Here is a 19367-nt window from a genome sequence, read left to right as displayed (position 1 = left end):
TATCTGATACGAGTTTTGGGAGGTTTCCATAGTTCAGCACTGCTGCCGATAGTGAGGACCCCTCTCTAAATAATCATCCTTAATCTCTTTGAATGAGAGGAGAGATAAAGAAGGTGGTGATGGCAAGTGTGGACTGGGCAGCAAGTGGGCAGAGACTGTCAGTGCCATGCTCTCAGTATCTCCCCACAGGACAGCAAAGAGAACCCACTCCCACAGCCGTGTTGGCTTCACTGCTTACTGACCCCTTGCTGAAAGACCAACCCCCAATGGAAAATGAGTAATAAAAAATTATGATGCTAGAATGAATTTGGCTCATCCTTAATGCTCTGTAATAAAATCAGAGGTGCACCTAGTGTTTTGCACATTGTATTATTACTCAAATGTTTACTTTTTTTTTGTTGAAGTGAGAGGAAGAATCAAATCCAAATTAATTAAGCTTCATGTAGGACTGGCATTGGTAGATACAGTTAATTTTCATCTTCTACCAAAGAGATTAGAGTTCATATCTCAAAGGTAATTGAAAGCCCATATTTGAAAGGAAATAATTCCCTTAGGTTCAGAAGCAGGATTTACTTAACCTACAATGAATGAAGGAGTGGTGCAGTGAGTTTAGCTAATATAACAGCTTTATGCTCTTCAGATATTTTTTCACTGAAATTTCCCTCCTGCTTCCTGTGTTTGACATTTTAAGAAGTACATTTAGTTGAGTTTTTCAATGAGTCTCTATGGTAACAGTAAAAATGCCCAATCAAAATACTTTGCCTCCTCTGCCTTCTTGCCTGTTCACCCAGCAGAAGCTGCAAAGCAGAGAAGTGAGAATCACTGGTCCTTTTAAGTGTAATGGCAGTGTATTATAAAGTACAAAGAAATGATCTGTAGATTTCAAGACTACTAATGATCACACTAAGTAGAGAATGAAGTAATCATTTGGCAAGAAGCAGCTTCAGTATCAAATAATTTTAGTTTCAAAATTAAATCTTTTGTATAAAACTGAATAATTTATATTTTGTTTTATATTAAATCTAAAAATTGTTCTTTCAGTTTTTCAGCCAACACTGGGCTGTACTGGAGTACAGCAGCAGGTGCAATATATTCATAAAGTATTCTACTATAAGTAAGCACAAAATGCCACTTTTTGGGCAACGTGTATATATTTTTCTGGAAAAGTAATAATCACCAACTCCATTTTTGCACATGTAAAATAAAGACATATGTTAATGATTGCCTGAATTTGAAAAAAAAAATGGAAGAAGGCAGAAAATATAAACAGGATTAAACCTTCTTGTCAGGAAACCATGGTAGCCTACTGAAATCTGTTGAAGGGATATTAGTGAACAGATATTGTTGTAGCAAGAATGCCTTTTCCATCTATTACTGCTTCTTTCAGGAGATACTAGAGGCTTAACTGAGATCCTCTAAAATGTAACTGAGCCAGTGTATTGCCATTTCCCCTAGAAACTGTTTAGTTGTATAAGATATATTTTAAAAAGCTATTCAGTGTGCCATGGGACACCTCCCTCACCATTGTCAGAGCAGTGGTGCCAGGCTAGAAACCGCCAGTATTTTCCTGCCAGGAAAACCCTCAGGGGCCGCATCCTTGCCAGCCCAGCATGGCAGGCTGGGAGCTGGACCACATCACGGGGCTGCTGCAAGGCCCTGTTTGTGCCGCCTGGTCACGGCAGCCTGCTCTACACAAAGAGCCAGGCAGCACACAAGCAGATCTATTTCACTGTTCTAATCAACCTAGCGCAAGCTCTAATGTGGTTATTCATAGCTTAACCTTTTGGAGATCATCCATCATTAATAAAAAGTGATATGTTCATAAAAATGCACTCTTAATAGTCTTTTCAGCAATGCAGAAAAAAAACTGCAACGTTTTAGTATGATTAAGAAAACTTTTCTCTGGCATTTGGTATTCAGTGGACAGCTTCTCATAGGTTTCTAATGAACCCTGGCCATTTTGTTTAAATCAGCTGAGGATCTCCTTGGAAGTGAATAACTACCACTTCTTAGGGGGTAAGTAAATTAATTAACCATGAACAGATGCATTGCGTCCAAAACAGATTTAAGTCACTCATTTTGACTTTCTATTGTTTGCCCCTTTTCAGGAACAACTGAGTGGGACAAAGGCAGGAAAGCCAAAAAAGCTGCACAAAAGATGGAATCTCAACTGCAGTGTTTGTGCTAGGTTTCTATTACTGAATAATTAGTGTTTGTCCAACTCTCAACCAGCAAGGTAACTTGATCGAATTTTGTTTAAAGGTAATGTTAAATGTAGCAAGAGAAAAATCACTCAGGGTATATTGCAAGCCTCAAGTATCTCCAAATCACAAATGCAGTATCAAAAATGGATAGAACACATACAAAAGTAAAATATATTCAATTATTTATGCATGAAAAACTGGAATTCTGCATGCATTTAAAACAAACCTTGATATTTGCACAACATCATGACTTTTAGAAAAGCTCTGAGAGGGCTAAAACCAAAATTCAGCTTGAAATTAAAATATGAATTAGTGTTGTATATTTATAGCATATGCTATTAAGAAAACTTTCCTGTCCAACCATGCAGGCACCTCTCTGGCAGTCACACTTAACCACCTGAGCTCAGACTGAGGCTCCTTCGCTACACACCCCACCCTCACACAGTCACACCAGGTTTCCTCACCAGCTCAACCCCAGGTTCCCCACAGCAGAATCTTAGATATCCAGATGCTTCAAATAATTTAATGTTGCTGCAATAACAAAATGGCAGCTCAAGCTGGGTGCCTCCAAGGAGGGACCAAAGCAAATGAGACCATCATCTTTTATACCTGCACAGTCTAAGCAAGCAGAAGCCTGGGGTCATCAGCCCCCGCTGTGTGCATGCACCTGGCTGGCCCACAGGCCCCCATGCCCCTTGTTAGGATAAGGGTCAGCCATTCATAGCCTCTTGTCCAGGGCTTTCACCACCCAGAGCTAAATCTGCAGCTGGCACTGCATCTTGCAAACCAAGGTACCTGCCCCGAATGCATTCCTTAACAACAAAAAGTGTCAAAGCTGACCAAAATTACAAGCAGTGCAGTTTCACTGAAGAGAAGCTGTTGCACATGGTTTTCAGAATTTTTATTAAAAAGATCACATGTGAAGTCAAGGTGATAAGTGAAATATTTCCAAATACAGTAACTGTTGATAAATTATATCAGAACTGAAAAAGATTTCTGAATTCCAGTGAACTTGTTCTATGGTCAGATCAGATTCATGACTTGCTACTACTGATTTTTTGACAAAAATGCTGTTGCATAATCAAGATATAAAAAGTGGCTAGTACATATAGATCAAGACATAATGTAGTATGAGGAGGTAATGAAGGAGATAATCAAAGACATGGTTATAATACAGAACTACAAAGAACTGATCATTCTCATTAGCTTTCAGAAGTAAATTAACATGCAAATGATTATTAAGGCTTTCCAATGAAACCATGAATGGGGTTTTTTTTGCTGTCTTACTTTAATTACCCCATGAAAGGAAGTGTAATTCACAATCAAATTCAGTATAGTACATTTGTTATATAAATGCTTCTCCACACTGAAACTGTTCAGATACAGGAAAGAGTGATGTAAAGGGCTTTGCCCATCATTCTAGTCTGTCTTATTGTCATGCTTTTACCCCAGCCAGCAGCTCAGCCCCTACTCACTCTTCTTCAGTGGAATGAGGAGTGAATCAGAAGAGTGAAAGTGGGAAAACACAGTGATTTGAGATAAAGACAGCCTAATAGGTAAAGCAAAAACTGTAGTAATAAGTAAAGTAAAACAAGGGATTCATCCACTTCTCATGGGCTGGCAGGTGTTCAGCCATCCCCAGGAAAGCTGGGGTCTATCATGTACAACCTGGGAAGCCAAACAGCATCACTCCAAATGACCTTCCTCTTCTTTCTACATAATACAGCTTTTGTTTCTGAGAGCATCATATAGTCTAGCATGTTCTTTGGTCAGTTGGAATCAGCTGTCCCAGCTCTGCCCCCTTCCGATTCCTTGTGCACCCTCAGCCTACTCCCTGGCAGGGTGGGGTAGAGGCAGAAAAGGCCTTGACTCTGTATGAGTGCTGCTCAGCCACTGCTAAAACTTCCTTGTGTTAATAACACTGTTTCTCTCACAAAGCAAAAACATAGACCCATACCAGCTACTATGAAGAAAATTCACTCTATTCCAGACAAAACCAGCAAAGTCTCCACACCTTGGGCCATACCACTTAAGTCATATGCAAATCTCACACTATCCAACTGGATTGTCCATCCTGCCCATCTTTTTCCACATACCTTGCCACCCACGACTGCACTACATTGGGGCATATCCCTGTGTGATTCTCCTGAAATAGTGTGATAACTTTTGGAAAAGCCAGGAAGGGATTTCTGAGACATATCACATATGACCGTTCTGATTACTCAGGTATGTTCAAGGTCATGGAGAGTCATTCCAACAAGACAGAAGGCATTTACTTCACAGGAAGGTACCAGTCTTTGTTTTCTCCACAAATTGGCTCTTGCAGGAGAAGATGGGAAAAGTGTAATTGCTAATTTTTTTTCTCACAGCAGCACTTGGATAACAAATATCAAATATGATAAAGTTCTTAAGATTCTCAAAAATGCTTTAAGAGGTTCTTTCTACCGAAACAAAAGTATATATGCACAGATGCTACATATGGCTAGTCATTTTTACATGAAAGAAAAAAAATAGTAACCCCAAGACCTCTATTCCAATACCTCTACTACTATTCTGTCTTTTCCCATTTTCTGATAGGAAAATTGAAAAAATGAGAGACATGACGACAACCAATCTGAGAATCAATGTTATACCATTTAAAATTAAAAATTCTTTTAGTCATGTGCCACTGGCTAAGCTGTGTATCTGTCATAGATACATAACATCTTAAGAACATAACTGAGAAATAAAATATATTTTTTTCATAAATTAAGATTAAAGGTAATAATTTCCTCTATAATCAGATTAAAAATTCAGTCCTTGAATCTCAAGGTTAAATATACTTTGTAATACAAGGCAATGGATTGCTCTGTATTTCATGTTGATAGAGTACTGCTCCTGTGGTCTTAACAAAGAAAAAATTGAACACAGACTTGCTTTGACAGTTTTTGACAAAAACGGAGACATAAGAAAGTGCATAAAGTTTGGGGGTTTTGTTGTTGTTGCTTTTAAATTGCCAGTGTTCACAGCCTTCCCAAGTCAATTTGTCTCTTAAATTCTCAGTTTGTGCCATAGATGAGGTCAAGCACCAAGTGGAGGCATTCATAATCTTCTAAATGAAATGACGGTCTCGGCAAGAGATCCCACTCCTTTAGCAGCATGAAGTTAAGGGATTACTGGAGCATTACTGCAACAGACAAGGAAAGTCTAGGTATCAACTCAATAGCAGAATCCTATGGAAATGACAATTTCAGCAATAAGCCATATGGGTCACAAATGAAGTAAACTCAGAAAATCCTTTCAAGGCAAGTATTTCCCTCAGCACTCTCCTACAGATTCTGAAACTGAGATTAGGGAAAAGGTGTATTTTACTGAATCCCTAGAGTGTTATAATTTAATAGTATTTCACAGCTACACTACATCATCACATTACATTACACTCTCCCTGTCACCATACAAACTACAATACCATGAAGTGATAACACAGTGTAATGAGACATACAATACAGTGTAATGTGATATACAAGAAAGTCAATGCAGCATATCTCAAAAATTACCCCCATTTAAAGGGAAACTTAATACATATTTCATATAACTGTACAGGTCATTCATTTTGTCCATTTTTTGGATGTGTTTAATCACTGTGCATCTTGATACTTCCACAGAGAAATTTAATATTATAGTCAGAAGCAATCATATTTTACTAAGAAAGCTGAAATCATAAAGTGGAAACCATTTTCTATGCAACTTTCTGAAAGGACTTTAAAAGTCTTTGAAAAATAATGCTTTACAGAAAAAGAGATCAAGCAATCTTATAGGATCCTCATGTCTCTGAGAGGTGGTATTCATTGCAATTAACATTGTCAGAATTGAAAATCAGGTCTGTTGGTGCTGGCTCCCTCCACATACATGTGCGCACTAATATCCTTATACCTTGGCTACTCTATGAGTACTTTCACAGATAAATAGCTAATCTTTCCTAATTGCTGTTGAGATGTGAGTTAGGGAATTTCTGCCTTTGCTACAGGAAAAAGTGGTCAAAATCTAGCAATACAACCTCTCAAGAAAAAGCTAATAAGGACAAACTTAGATGCAGATGGGTTTAAGTAGACATTATAAGTCTCTCCAAAGAAAAAACATTCAAGTATAAGTTTAACAGAGGAATACTATACTAACATTACATTTATATGGAAGAACAGTTATTACTTAAAAGGAAGCCTAGAAGAGAACCCACAAAAAACACACTTATCAGATCTCCTCAGTAGATTGGTAAAGTAGCTGATTTTTTTTTTTTTGTATCAAAATTAATACTTTGTATTTTCAATTCTTTAATCTCTTGTACGATTGCCTAGCTAGCCTAAAGAAGCTGATTTTCCCTCACAACCCTCTTCATTTATCTGGAGCTGTGTCAATCTGCAGCATACCCTCTTCCAGTTTAAAAAGCTAGGTGTTTTTCACCTCCTGTCTGCTGAGAAAGGAAGATATAAATAACTAACAGGAGAGAAAACTATGCACCGAGGCACCCTACAGCCACCTCCCACTTTCACGCATGTGAAGAGATTTCTTTGAGCGTGTTTCAGTGAGGATCGGAGAGTCAGTGGCGGGACAGCAGGAAATGGAACTTAGCCTAGGAGACTGTTCTGTGTCTGTCAAAAAAGTCATTTAACATTGGAATTTTAATACAGATTAAGAATATATTTCAGGACAAAAAATAACAAATATGCATCCAGTCTTCCACCTCTGTAAATATTCTGCGTCCTTGAACACACAAAGTAATCTTTTCATAACATTTTCACATTTTAACTCATTCTTTTAACAGGTCCTAAGTATATGTTATACTAATTTGCAATCATTATATGATTTTTTGTTCTACAGCACTTGTATAAGGGTCACTAAATTTGAACCACATTTTCTGTATCTTGCTGAGATGTATTACTTTAGGATTATTACTGTCAAGAGTCAAATATTCTCCTAAACAGGCTGCTTCACATCAGAAAACTTCACAATTGAACCAGCATTCCATTATATCAAGCTAGCAAAGTTATCTGCCATTTAAAATAATCAGTAATAACTGCTGTTTTTATGGAATATAAAGAAGCCTGTTCTCAATGAGAACAACCTCAAAACCTCAAATTGTCCCACCCCAGAAAATTCAGTGTTTATGAATAGCATTCTCTTTTTCACTAATAACTTTTCAAAAGCCTGAAAAATGATGCTTTTTCAAAAAAAAATTCATGCGCAGAAAAAGTTTATATCAATTTATTTATAGTTGTTATAAATAATATGGGGTGGGTGGTTTGCCCGATTTTCTTTTTCCTTTTTCCTTCAGAGAATTAATGCTGGTAGCTTACTTATATAATTGTTTACATATTCAGGCATTCACATTAAAATAAATTGAGGTGGACAATTACAGAAAACAAAATTCATCCAGAGGCTTGTGCTGCTCCAGGACTCATTCATGTGATGCAGATTTCACAGCTAATGGTGTGTAAATGTGAAAAAGAAGTCCTCTAAGACATCATTACTTTAATATAAAATTTGAAAATAATCTTCTGAAAGCAAGATATCTATTTTCAGATATCTTTACTATTTTCAATACTATTAAAGGAAATAAAGCAGAGAAATGTTGCAGTATTTACAAATAATTGCATTTTCAACAAATGAGCAAGAATATTGCTAATTGATCAGAAGAGCTAAGGAGGGAATTACATTTGCAAATGAAGAATTTCAAAATTTTGCTACCATGGTCTAAAAGACTCCCTTTTCTGCACTTGAAATGCATTGCCTAAATCTTCATAGTTATCATAGATGAAAAGGCTGTACATTTTTCCCATTCTGGCAAGACCTCTAACACCCTCTTGAAACAGAAAAAGGAGTTTTTTAGCTTTAGGGCTCCTTTATATCTCACACAGGATTAATCCTCAGAGATGAGCGTGGCCAAAGGCACAAGATAGAAAGCATAGTTATTACTTTGGCAGGTTGTTAAAGTCTTTTATTTGAAATCTAACATTGTCTTTGTTGTTACAAGGAAAACTGTTCAGCATTCTTTTAGTATTTGTTCCATTCCAGTTTCCTGGCATATAGCCCTTTTGTAAGCACTTCAGAGGCTAGTGCCTGTGCTTAAAAAGGCCATTTTATGTTTGCAGTATGATTTTTCTGCCTAGAGTCATGCTAAGAAGAGGAATGAGATATGCTGCAAAATTCTAACACTGATGCCTGTTTTCATTCTTGTCTGTACTCATGTAGTTGTGGGGGCATTGCTCTACATATTCATCTCTCTTGAAGAAACTCCCAGTATCTTTCTCTAAGATGACCTAGGAGACCTGACAGCTATATGTCAGAGCCAAGATACTGAAGCAGGAAAAAGAGATGAAGGATAAGACTGTGCAAAAATATAATTACATTATTAATAGCACATCTTCTTCTCCTATAGTGGTAAAATTCTCACTGAAGCTTTTAGATCTGCATCTTTTCCAGCTTGCTCCATTTTGTCCAACTTTTTTGAATATTAACTTCATACTTTTGTTCAGATTACATTTTTCGTTCTCCAGCATGCTAACAGAGTAAGAAGTTATGAATTGTTTTTATTTGTAATAAGTCATGTAATGACCTCTACTGTGGATGTTGAAGTCCTGGAATATAATATTAAATTAGTATGAACAATCAAAAAGCAATCAGGTGAATTATTCCTTGGGTTACACAGAGTTTCTCTTATCCATTCAGTGCAACATCTCAGCTCCTACTTTTAAATTAATACAGTTTCATTAACTTCTCTTTATTGTTCTCCCTTTCATGGATGTCCTAAAAACCTCCTGGCAACATGTAAACAGTAGTCTTCGTTTAGAAAAGAAATCTTAATTTATAAACCATTAGTTATTTCCAAAACTTATATAAAGCAAAGATATTCTTTTGTAAGCTGCAGTCTTTTATCAGGGTGAATGACAGCAGATTTGAAAAGAGCGGAACATATCTTTGTTTTCCTGTCCATAGCTGAAGTAATGGCATAGAGCACTAAACCAACATCTCTTAAGACACCAAATAAATTTTCTTTCAAGATTAATGGTCCACTGCCAGTGTGAAGGAGATTAAAACTAGAAGCAAAGAGACAAGAGAGTCCAGGGCTGCCCCATGGTTCATTTCTATGGAATTTGTTAGTGACCAGAGCCAAGAAGTCAAGCATTTGGGTAAACAGTTCATCGTGAAATTGCTTACCGAATGCTATCCGACGTTATGGTCAAATACATCTGCTGCACAGTTAGGCAGTAGATAGAGTGATTTTGCACTGCATACAAATCACTGAGATTCTGTGTGCTGATACCAACTGAAAGGCTGGCAGCCATAAGGTTGCCAGTCACTGAGTGTCACTTCTTCATTTACATCACATTGCTATTCAGACAGTGGCAAACAACCCCAAAAGTGAATTTATTGCTGCAAGAAAATCAATATTTTATAATAACTGTAGGGATTCTGAAGCATTAATTTAAAAGATTACATAGAGCAAACCATTTACTGTTTTATACACATGTATATTGTTGCTCATTGCCACGGAGACCGAAAATCAGAGTAGTCCTGTGAAGCTCTTAATTTTAGACACTTGGTTTTTTACAAAGAAAACTGCCAATATTTGGTTTAGCTAGTAAAACTAAGCTTTTAGAGACCTCCTTGACTTTCCTAGAACAATTATTTATTGTACATGGTTCATTTCTCTCTCTCTTTTTAATTTTCTTGAAACAACATTTCATTAGGTTTTTTTGCCCTGAAATGTGCCATCAGGCTGTCAAATCAAACCATCCTATTTTCTTTGGAAATATCAGTCTTGCAAAGAACTATTCTTCTGAAAAGTAAAAACCAAAAAGTACAAAAAGTTGAACCAACAAAATGAAAAGTAAGGAATGCTCTGATTTTTTACACTTTCCTTGTAGCATATAAAACACCAACAGAACTTAAATTTCAGTATCTTTTCTATGCTTTTTATGTATGAAAACAGAGAAGCATTCAACAAACACATAAATTACATAAATACTCACTTTACCATCACCATTTGTTTTTGGAAGTACAGAAATCCCTAGACTTGGCGGATATGAGACTGATACTCAGCATTCATTTAATTCAAACATTACCTGATCACTTGACTACATCTTGTAACTACATCTTGTAACTACATTGAGTTGTCCTCATTTATGTAATTCATGCAATGCAATGGATGGACTGAATCTCCTACTTATTCTTCCCATACATATCAATCAGATTTTTTTTTTTTGTTATAAATTGGTGAGTTTTCCCTATTTGGGAAAAAAAGAAGTCTTCAACAAATCTATCAAGCAAAATTTGAATTCTATCCCATAGGCATGTATTTCCCATTTGACACTGTCTTCATATCTTCATCTCAAGATACATTTCAGTAGATATTTCTGCAGCTGCAATACAGAAGAGGTAAAAGGCAGCAATAAGCTTTGTTTTCATTAAAGTTCTACAGTTTGTGAGAGGGAGCATTCATTTCGAACAGAGAAGGAAGCATTTCTCAGCAACTAATAATGGTAGTTCACAAGTCTGATTATGCCAGTACTGGCTCCTAGAAAAGACCAACCGATATAATTGATCTTGTAACATTTAAAGGCTCTTCACTTCAAGCGTATTTTATTGCTGCCTGGCTACAATTATGTTGACCAGAAGTGAGGCCAGCTCTGGGGTTCAGAACTCAGAGGAAAATCAGTTCAGCATGTAACCACTTCACTCCTAATGGCAGAAGTTGCATGGGAAATTAATTTTCAGGATCACATTAAGTCAGACTGCAGAACTATTGTGGGATTCACTTGGATAAAATTGCTCTAGCTTCTGGAAAGATGAGTGTCAGTAATGATATTTATTAAACAAAATGAATAACGTTTGGAAGCCATGGAAACCAGAGAACTAAAATTGGGTATATGCACTAAGTGCAAGAGGTCACCAAGAGCTTTTAAGACAATCAAAGGACTTCAAGTACAATTGCAGATTAGATAAATTCCTAAGCATTTTCATCCACCCTCTATCTCATAGAAGATAGCAAAGTAAAATTAACAGAAAATACCAGAATGTATAATCAAGGAAATGAATGTCCAGCCCTGTTATAATGAATGTCCAGGCCTGCTGCAGAAGAATATTTTCATCCTTTGAATATCAACCTCAGTTAAGCTTCCATTCTTTATGATTCAAAGACCAATTCTTTACCTAGATAGACAACAAAACAGAAAAAAAAAAAAAAAGTGGGGAGATGGAGGGGGCAGGAAAATGTCCTAGCTAGAATTAAAATTTGTGAAAATGCATAGAAAGCTGTACAGATGTATCCCATACCAGTGTTAACCTTATAAGGAAAACAATATATTTGACAGAAATTAAATTAGAAAAGGTAATAGATTAAAAAACATTTAAAGACACATGGCTCTGAATGACAGGGGGTCTATTCTGCTTTTTTCTGGAAGACTACTGTACTCTAAATCTTTCAAAATATCACATCCATTTTTACCTTTATAACTATTATTAGTTCAGGTGACTAGTTGAACTATTTACACTGTGCAAAGTTAAGATTTTAAGACCGCAAATTAGAGTGGTAGAAGAAGGAAGAGTTACAAAAAAGCCCAATAGTTTTGTTTTCTGAGAGGCTAATGGAGACCACTGCTTTTGAAATGTAGCAAAATATTTTTATTTGGAATTTTTGCTTAAGTAATTCCTTAAGAAAACAAAAAACAAAAATGCTAGATCACTATAGTTGCCACAAAAAAATTCTATAATATACTTCCTATCTCTTGTACAATGCAAAAGAAATAAATGAAAAATGCATTCACACAGATTCTTTTCTTTTTTTTTTTTTAAAGCAACGGTCCAGTTGTTCAGAATATCTTAACTTGGAAATGAGATCTCAGTTCTTTCACAGAGCATTTTGCATTTCTTTATGGACAATACAGCACCTACTACGCTCAAACTACTGTTTCATTAGTCATATTATCTGCAGGAATAATGGTGTCAGGCACTTTGCCTTAAAAATATGTGTTTAAATACATCTATGCAACTAAAAAAATAGGGTTTTTTAAGATTTTAAAAAGCATCAGATTTACTCTGTAGCAAGAGAAAAAAGATAATGTTACTTCCAGCAGGGGCACTCAAATTTAAAACACCATCTTCTTGTGTTTCATTTGAAGCCATATTACATTATAAGGTACAAATACAGTGAGAGTTAATCAAGCATACTTAGTATCTAAAGCTGACATCTTTCTAAGATAATACAAGTGGTTCATTTTACCCATTAGTGGGAACATCATAAGGGTGAAAATGTCCTTTAATACTCAACTTCCATAAATAGGCTATCTGTTTTCCATTAGCTCAATATAAAGGTGTACTGAAATAAAGCCAGACTCTTGTATTTGATAACAGTAACATCCTTTACCATACCTAGAATTACTTAGTTAGTTCATCTTTAAAAACTCAGAGCCACAGATGCCATTTATGTGGCATATTCCATGTTCTGGAACACCTGCATTTTGCAACTTATCCCTATATTACTGCACCGTAAACATTTCTCTCCTAAACTGATGCAAAAATTTTTGTACATATGAGCATGATGGTAGGGAAGAGAGCAGCACCTTGTTATGGATTGACTTTGGCACAGTGCCAGTGCCCCCCATGAAAGGTGTATTTTTTAAAATGGTCATTGTGAGATGTGACTTAGGAACAGAACAAAAGCAGGCTCTAACTTGGGAATGGAGGGAAAAGACAACATTTTATTAATCTACACAGACACAAAAGGGAAGGGAAAAACTACACACACACAACAATCTACAATAGAATACTTTCAAAACACTCCTCCTCCTCCCCCCAGTCTTTTAACATTCAAATCTCCTCTAACACATTAATTCTCAATTTAATACCTTTTTTTTACACAAGCACTCTTTAGTTCATCAGGAGAGAGAGAAGCTTCTTTCTTGTGCTATAGGCTTCCCCCCCGGAAACACAGCAGAACTTCTGTGCTTTCATGTTACACACGGCAGCTGCTCGAAGAGAAATCTGCTATGGTGACTATCTTCTTTTTATGTCTAGTGCTTTCACCACTGTCCATGGATCTGAACTACTCCTTGGGTTCTTTTTAAGAATGCTTTTCGCCCAGTTCCAAGACGTGGCCACCTCCCACCATTTGGGACACCTGTCCTTCCCATATTCACTCCCCTGGGGCCTGGGGCTCAGGAACGGAGATTCTTTGTTGAAGGCTGAGACTTCTAACACACCCTTCCCTCTCAGTCTCTGTTCTTTAGGCTTCTCCTTGCGGCCTTATTATTCTTGGCGCCTGGCCAACCGCCTCTCCCAAGGTGCAGTCTCTGCATTAACGGAAGAAACTGGCTTCACCCGTGGCTATGTAAGAGGAAAAGTCCGGCCCAAAGCCACTCCAATCATCTCCTCCATCTCGAGTGCTCTATCTGCTGGCATTCTTTCACTTACTCAAACCTTCTTCATCTTTCCCCTCTTCCATCCCTTCTCAATTTCTAGCTGAAGAAGATCAGTGTTTTTACAGCTTCTATTGTCTCAACACTAAAAGAGTTAAAAGCACAGCCTGTCCTAGCAGCGGCTGGGCACCTTGCCCACCCCCTTCTCCTCCCGACCGCCTATCCTTCTCTCCGGGGGTGCTGCCCAAACTATCCTAGAAACTCCTCCACCTCTGCATCTTGCAGCGGTTCCGGCTTCCCTTCCTCAGGCTGCATGGCCTTCCTCCCTTCCCCACCCAGACGCAGCTGGGCAAGAGAAAGGATCCGATCTGCTCACCTGCCGGACTCCAAAGAAGAAGTCTTTCTGGGAGTGCTCTGCTTTTAACCCCTGTGTGTTCTCAGAGGCGTATCCAAGTCGTCAGTAGCCACACCAGGTGCCAATCTGAAATTTGGCCACTGATTGGTTTGACCATAACTTCCCAAGACCTTACTTCCGGGTCAAACCATGACACACCTCCAACAGGGATATCTAATATTTAGTGTGGAAAAAAATAAACAAACAAAAGGAATATGTCTAAATGACATGGCCATATTTCTTTAAACTGATCACCTCCTGCATTTTCTCCCAGCTCCTAAAAACCTTTTTCGTGTTTGAATTGGCAGGAGTTGATAAGATGTTTCTTCTCCCTTCCCTGTTTTCCATAAGATGGCAATATTAAGGTAATATCATTCAGAGAAGTCAGCAGTCCCATTCCATATCTTGCAATCAGAATTTGATGGATTTATTTCAACAGTATAGAGATGGTTATGCACCCATGGTGCTAGAGATTCACAGCATTCCATCATGGTTCTCACCAGTGAATGTTCCAAGGAATGTTCTGAAGTAATCTGTTCACATTACCAAGTGTATTCTTGCATCCTGAAAACACAGGTGGATTTAAGAACAATAGATGTAAAAGCACAATAACTATAAAAAAGTAGAAATCCATATGTACTTTAAGTCTCTACCTGAAATTATTTATAAAAGCCTTTGGTTTTTTTATTGGTACTGGATGTGAACTGTGTTCTTTTCCTTGTAGTGGTGGTTTTTTGTTTGTTTTTTTTTTCTCTCTGCATATTTTGTATAATTACTTTGTGATTAGAAAAAAAGAGAAAACTTTAAGTAGAAAAAAAATACCTTCCACAATTAGTGAGGAACTTATTGCATAAAGGATACATGTCGCCAACTGTTTTCACTACCCTAATCAGGGAAGGCAGTTATGGTTATTTTTAATATATTTCCTTAAGGTAGTCTTTAAGGAATTTGAGAGGTCCACTTAAAAATTATTTTCTGTAAAAACTGGGTCACTGCAAGATATGTAGAGAAAGTGATATACATATTTTGTATGTGTATATATGTTTGAATACAGATATATATATGTAGGTGTATATATATGTGTGTACATATATATATATATACATAAAGACACAAATTGTGAGTGTAAAGGGTAGGACTGAAGACAGAAAGATGAGATGTCGATGTCAAGAACTGAGGAAGTCAATGTCTCCTCATTAAAAGGGAGGAGGTATTCATAAACAAAATCCTTTATGTCTGGGGAAGGAAATCCTCATGAAATAATGCAAAAAGTAACTAATTTTGTCATTTGCTGCAGCCAAAAGCCACCAATAGGTCCTCTAATTTCCTTTTCCACTGGCCAAGCTTCAAAGGCTTAATTTGATTCATTCTGTGGTAACTTTCCAGACTGGCATCTGCCTCTGTGACAATGATGCCTGATTATTGTCACTCCCTACTCTCAAGCTTGCAGCTTGTTCAGAGCACTGCAACATGATTATTAAGTGGTTTAGGCAAATCTGATGCTAATGCCTGCATCCTTTTCTTTTATTACTATTTGTTTGAAGATTAGCCTAGATGTGTTAGTGTATAATCGAAGTCCATGCTGAAGCACTCTGTTAAAAATCTGCTGTGAAGAATAGGGAGTAGTTTGCCTTTCTTTCCACCAGTAAGATAGACAAATTCTTTTTTTTTTTTTTCTTCTGGTGTTCCTCGTCTCCACACACTGGCTTCCTTCTTGGACCCATTTGGATGAGGCAGCCTTTTGATACAGCATGACGTTTTAAACATTGTCTGACAGGAAGCAACTGAAGTAATTATTATACATGCCTTTCAATTTATATTTCAATATGGAACTGATAAACTTCATGGGGCAGCTCTTCAGCTGATGTAAGTCATTATAGCATATTTAGTTTCAATGAACCTTTTTAATTTTACCATAGAGGAGATGGCTCTTTTGCTGTTTACCATATTTAGAACTGCTATTCAGCAACTCAAGTACTGCTTTTGAAGCTCTGATTGAAATTACTGCTCATTACAGCCTCTGCTATTTTTTTAAATACAATCATCCACATAAAATGCACAAACATTTCATCTCTTCTAATATTATTTCATTTTAAGTTTTTTCTCCTGCAGGATTGCATATGACTTGATTAATCTCATTCCACATTTTAGTTATTTTCTTGGCCAATTATCTTTAAAATTCTCTATATCACAGTGCAGTGGTCTCCATAATTTTGAGGAGCCTCTGCCTCTCTTTCATTCCTGTCATTTTTAACCTTAAGAAGATTAATTCAGAGACATTGAATTATCCCATCTACTTTTAAGATAAAATTGATATTTTCTGTAGATTGCTGTCATTTAGAGAGAGCACCATCTCTACTAACTTTGCCAACTGCAGTTTAGATGTCCAGTCTAATTAAGTCATCCAGCTCCCCCTGTCACCAGTGGAAGGAGGTAAGTTGAAAGTTGACATAAATCACATTTCAGGACCATCCACCCCGCTCCACTTTTTATACAGAACAAAGAGATCTAGGCAAAGGCACCATTTTAAAAAACATCAAGGGAATGCTAAGGAAAGGAGTAAAAGTCTCCACTGTTCAGCAGTAACTCCAGCAGTGCACTGGTCAGTGTATTTAATTACAAGAGTTTTGTTCTCACCTGTCCAAAAGCACTCAGCTTAAGTACTCCAATTTGGACAGAAGACATTGCTATAAATGGTTGGAAGTGATGCACACTGCCTCATTTAACAGCCCTAATCTCTCTGTCACTGAGTCATTACCTTTTTTGTTAGCCCAGCCCTAGGGAGTACAGAAGTGTGACATAAATGAAAGAACTTGTCCTGAGCAGATTTTGACCCTTATCACTGCGCTCTGTTGGCTCCAGCTGCCTCAAGGAGCAACTGATGGTAAGTCTGTGTCATTTGTCACAGCTCCCGTACCCTCTGTGACAAGGAAGAACGCAATATGACATTTTGTGAACTAAGCGTCCTTCTAAACTGAGGCCACAAAGTTAATTCCCACTAAAAGGACAGGCAGAAGAGTCAATCCACTTCAGTAATCAGGGTGTGGCAAACCACGTTGAAGCACTGGTGCTACCACAGTCCCATGTCCAGAGGGCAACTCCCAAAAATCTAAGCCTCATTGCTGCTAAAGTTGACTGACTTGAATTTTGGAAGCCAAGTGTGCACTGATATACAAGCTTTCATCTTCATGAGAGTTAGTATCTCTCAATCATTGTATTACTCATGGAACAACAAGCATAATTTGTACATTTGGCTGAATTACATTGGTTTTATTTCATACTACACCGCAGTACATCATATACAGAAGATAGATTCCTCTGATTTTAAACTTTTCCTTTTTAGTAAAACTGATGACTGTATGCAACTAGACCCACAGACAAAATTAAATTCAAGTCTCCATAACAAACAAGTTTCAGTTCAAACATATTCTTAAGAAAATTAATACAGTGGGTGCTTGCAAAGTCAACCTGTTGATTAGTAAAATAATTTTTACTTTTTTTTTAGATGTTTTCAGGTTGCCTTTATCCACTGCAAAATATTTGTACCAAAAGAGTGCAGATTTTGATAGACAGTAGAAACCTGTGATACAATAGACATTATGATTCTAATAAATTTGTTTTTTTCAAAGCAAACAAAATCATCAATTTCATTTTGACAACCGAAAAAATGTCTACACAAAAAGAACTCCAGAATATACTAGCTTAAGGCCTCACCTAACTTAATAAAAACTTAACACCATTACCTTAGAATGGGTTCATAACTGTCAATTTAATTAATTTTCTCTTATTTCTAGAGCAATATATTTATTAAGTTAGAGGAAGCAAATATAGCTAAACTAATTCACATAGAAGGCACAGGGAAAGCAGAAGGCCTTGGGAGGAAAGGAAAAACCTCAGGATACATCCTGGCATGGTTGCTTAATCTGCTGCTTGATTCTGGACATAAATAATCTTAAACTTTGATATACTTAATTTCAATAATTTTATGTAATCCATTCTGTACTTCTCATTTTCAATAAAGATAAGTATGGAAAATACAAAATGGGAAAGAGTTAAATGAAACAAGTAAATTCTGCAAATGCAATTTGTCCTAATGATACCAGATGCCTAACCCTTGTGTAGCAATCTCTTCTTAGACAACTACCACACATTTAATCTCCTGTGCTCATAGACACAGCTCTAAGACAAAAAAAAAAAAAAAAAAAAAAAAAAAAAAAAAAAAAAAAAAAAGTTCAATCGAGTTTCCATGTAATCAATTAACTTGCACAGATCAAACAGAATAGAAGCTCCTAGTCCTGAAATGGTATTTGTGGTACCTACCATGAGTCCTGCTCATCTTGTCATGGTATTGTAGGAATGATTCCTATCCCTCCCACCCTCCACGGTGGGGTGAATTTGACACGACAAGATACAACGTTTGTATCAATCACACAACCAATTCCATACCCTGCATTTTAGCATCAAGGCTCCAGTATTTTAGGGTGTAAAATAGTTGGGTGTTACCCTTTTTAAACATGTAGCACAAGCATTTCTGGCCCTAAGTTTTTTATCCAGGTGGAAGACATAAAGTGGAAAAAAATGGCTTTGCAAAACACTCTAGCTTTGGACAGCAAATTATGAGATTACAGCTCTTTAAACCCCCAAATAAAATACTCATTTTTTACCAAGGCTCCTTTAAAATGCTTCCTAGTCTTGCTTGCATCAGAGACACCTAGACAGGTGACTTTTTTATCTCTCTACAAGGCAGGACTTCAGGTACTTTCTAATTTGTCTTCTCTCATTTACATTCCATGAAATAGCAATCCAAGGACATGATACTTTCTTAAAGAGAAAGGAGGAAATTTGTCTCTACAATCTTCTTTCTAGCTGTCCTTGCTCTTTTTCTTAAATTACTTAGTTATGCATCTGAAAACCAGTTCAGCAGTATCTGGGAAGATACAAGAATAGTAATAAGACTCAGAGACTCTCAAGTTTGTCTTCAGCCAAAAGACCTTGTTATGAACACAATTTCACAGATCTCATGAAATACAATACTTTCAATAATTTTGCATGTTCTGTGTCCGAAGAGACAAATTCACAATGAATATGAAGGAAATAGTGCCACCTGCTGTGGTACCAGTAATATTCCCTCCAGTACACAAGTCAGGGAAAACCAGAAACTGAAATGCAAACAGGATGAATTGCTCAATAGTTAAGAATAATTAAATCACAAAGGAAATTATCGCTTGCAGATGTCATTATTGTGGAGGAATTTTTTTTAATTGAGTTAAAGGGGTTTTTTTAGATTAAATTTTCATTGAGATATTAGACATGGCCCTGTTCTCCATCACATTGAAGTACAATTGTCTTTGTTATTCTACTTTGTTCGCATCAGCAGAC

This window comes from Onychostruthus taczanowskii, unplaced genomic scaffold (genome assembly GCF_017590055.1).
Source record: "Onychostruthus taczanowskii isolate IOZ18803 unplaced genomic scaffold, ASM1759005v1 scaffold77, whole genome shotgun sequence".
In the NCBI taxonomy this organism is placed as follows: Eukaryota; Metazoa; Chordata; class Aves; order Passeriformes; family Passeridae; genus Onychostruthus; species Onychostruthus taczanowskii.
The sequence above is the reverse complement of the archived record's forward strand: the minus strand, read 5'-3'. Positions refer to the sequence as shown.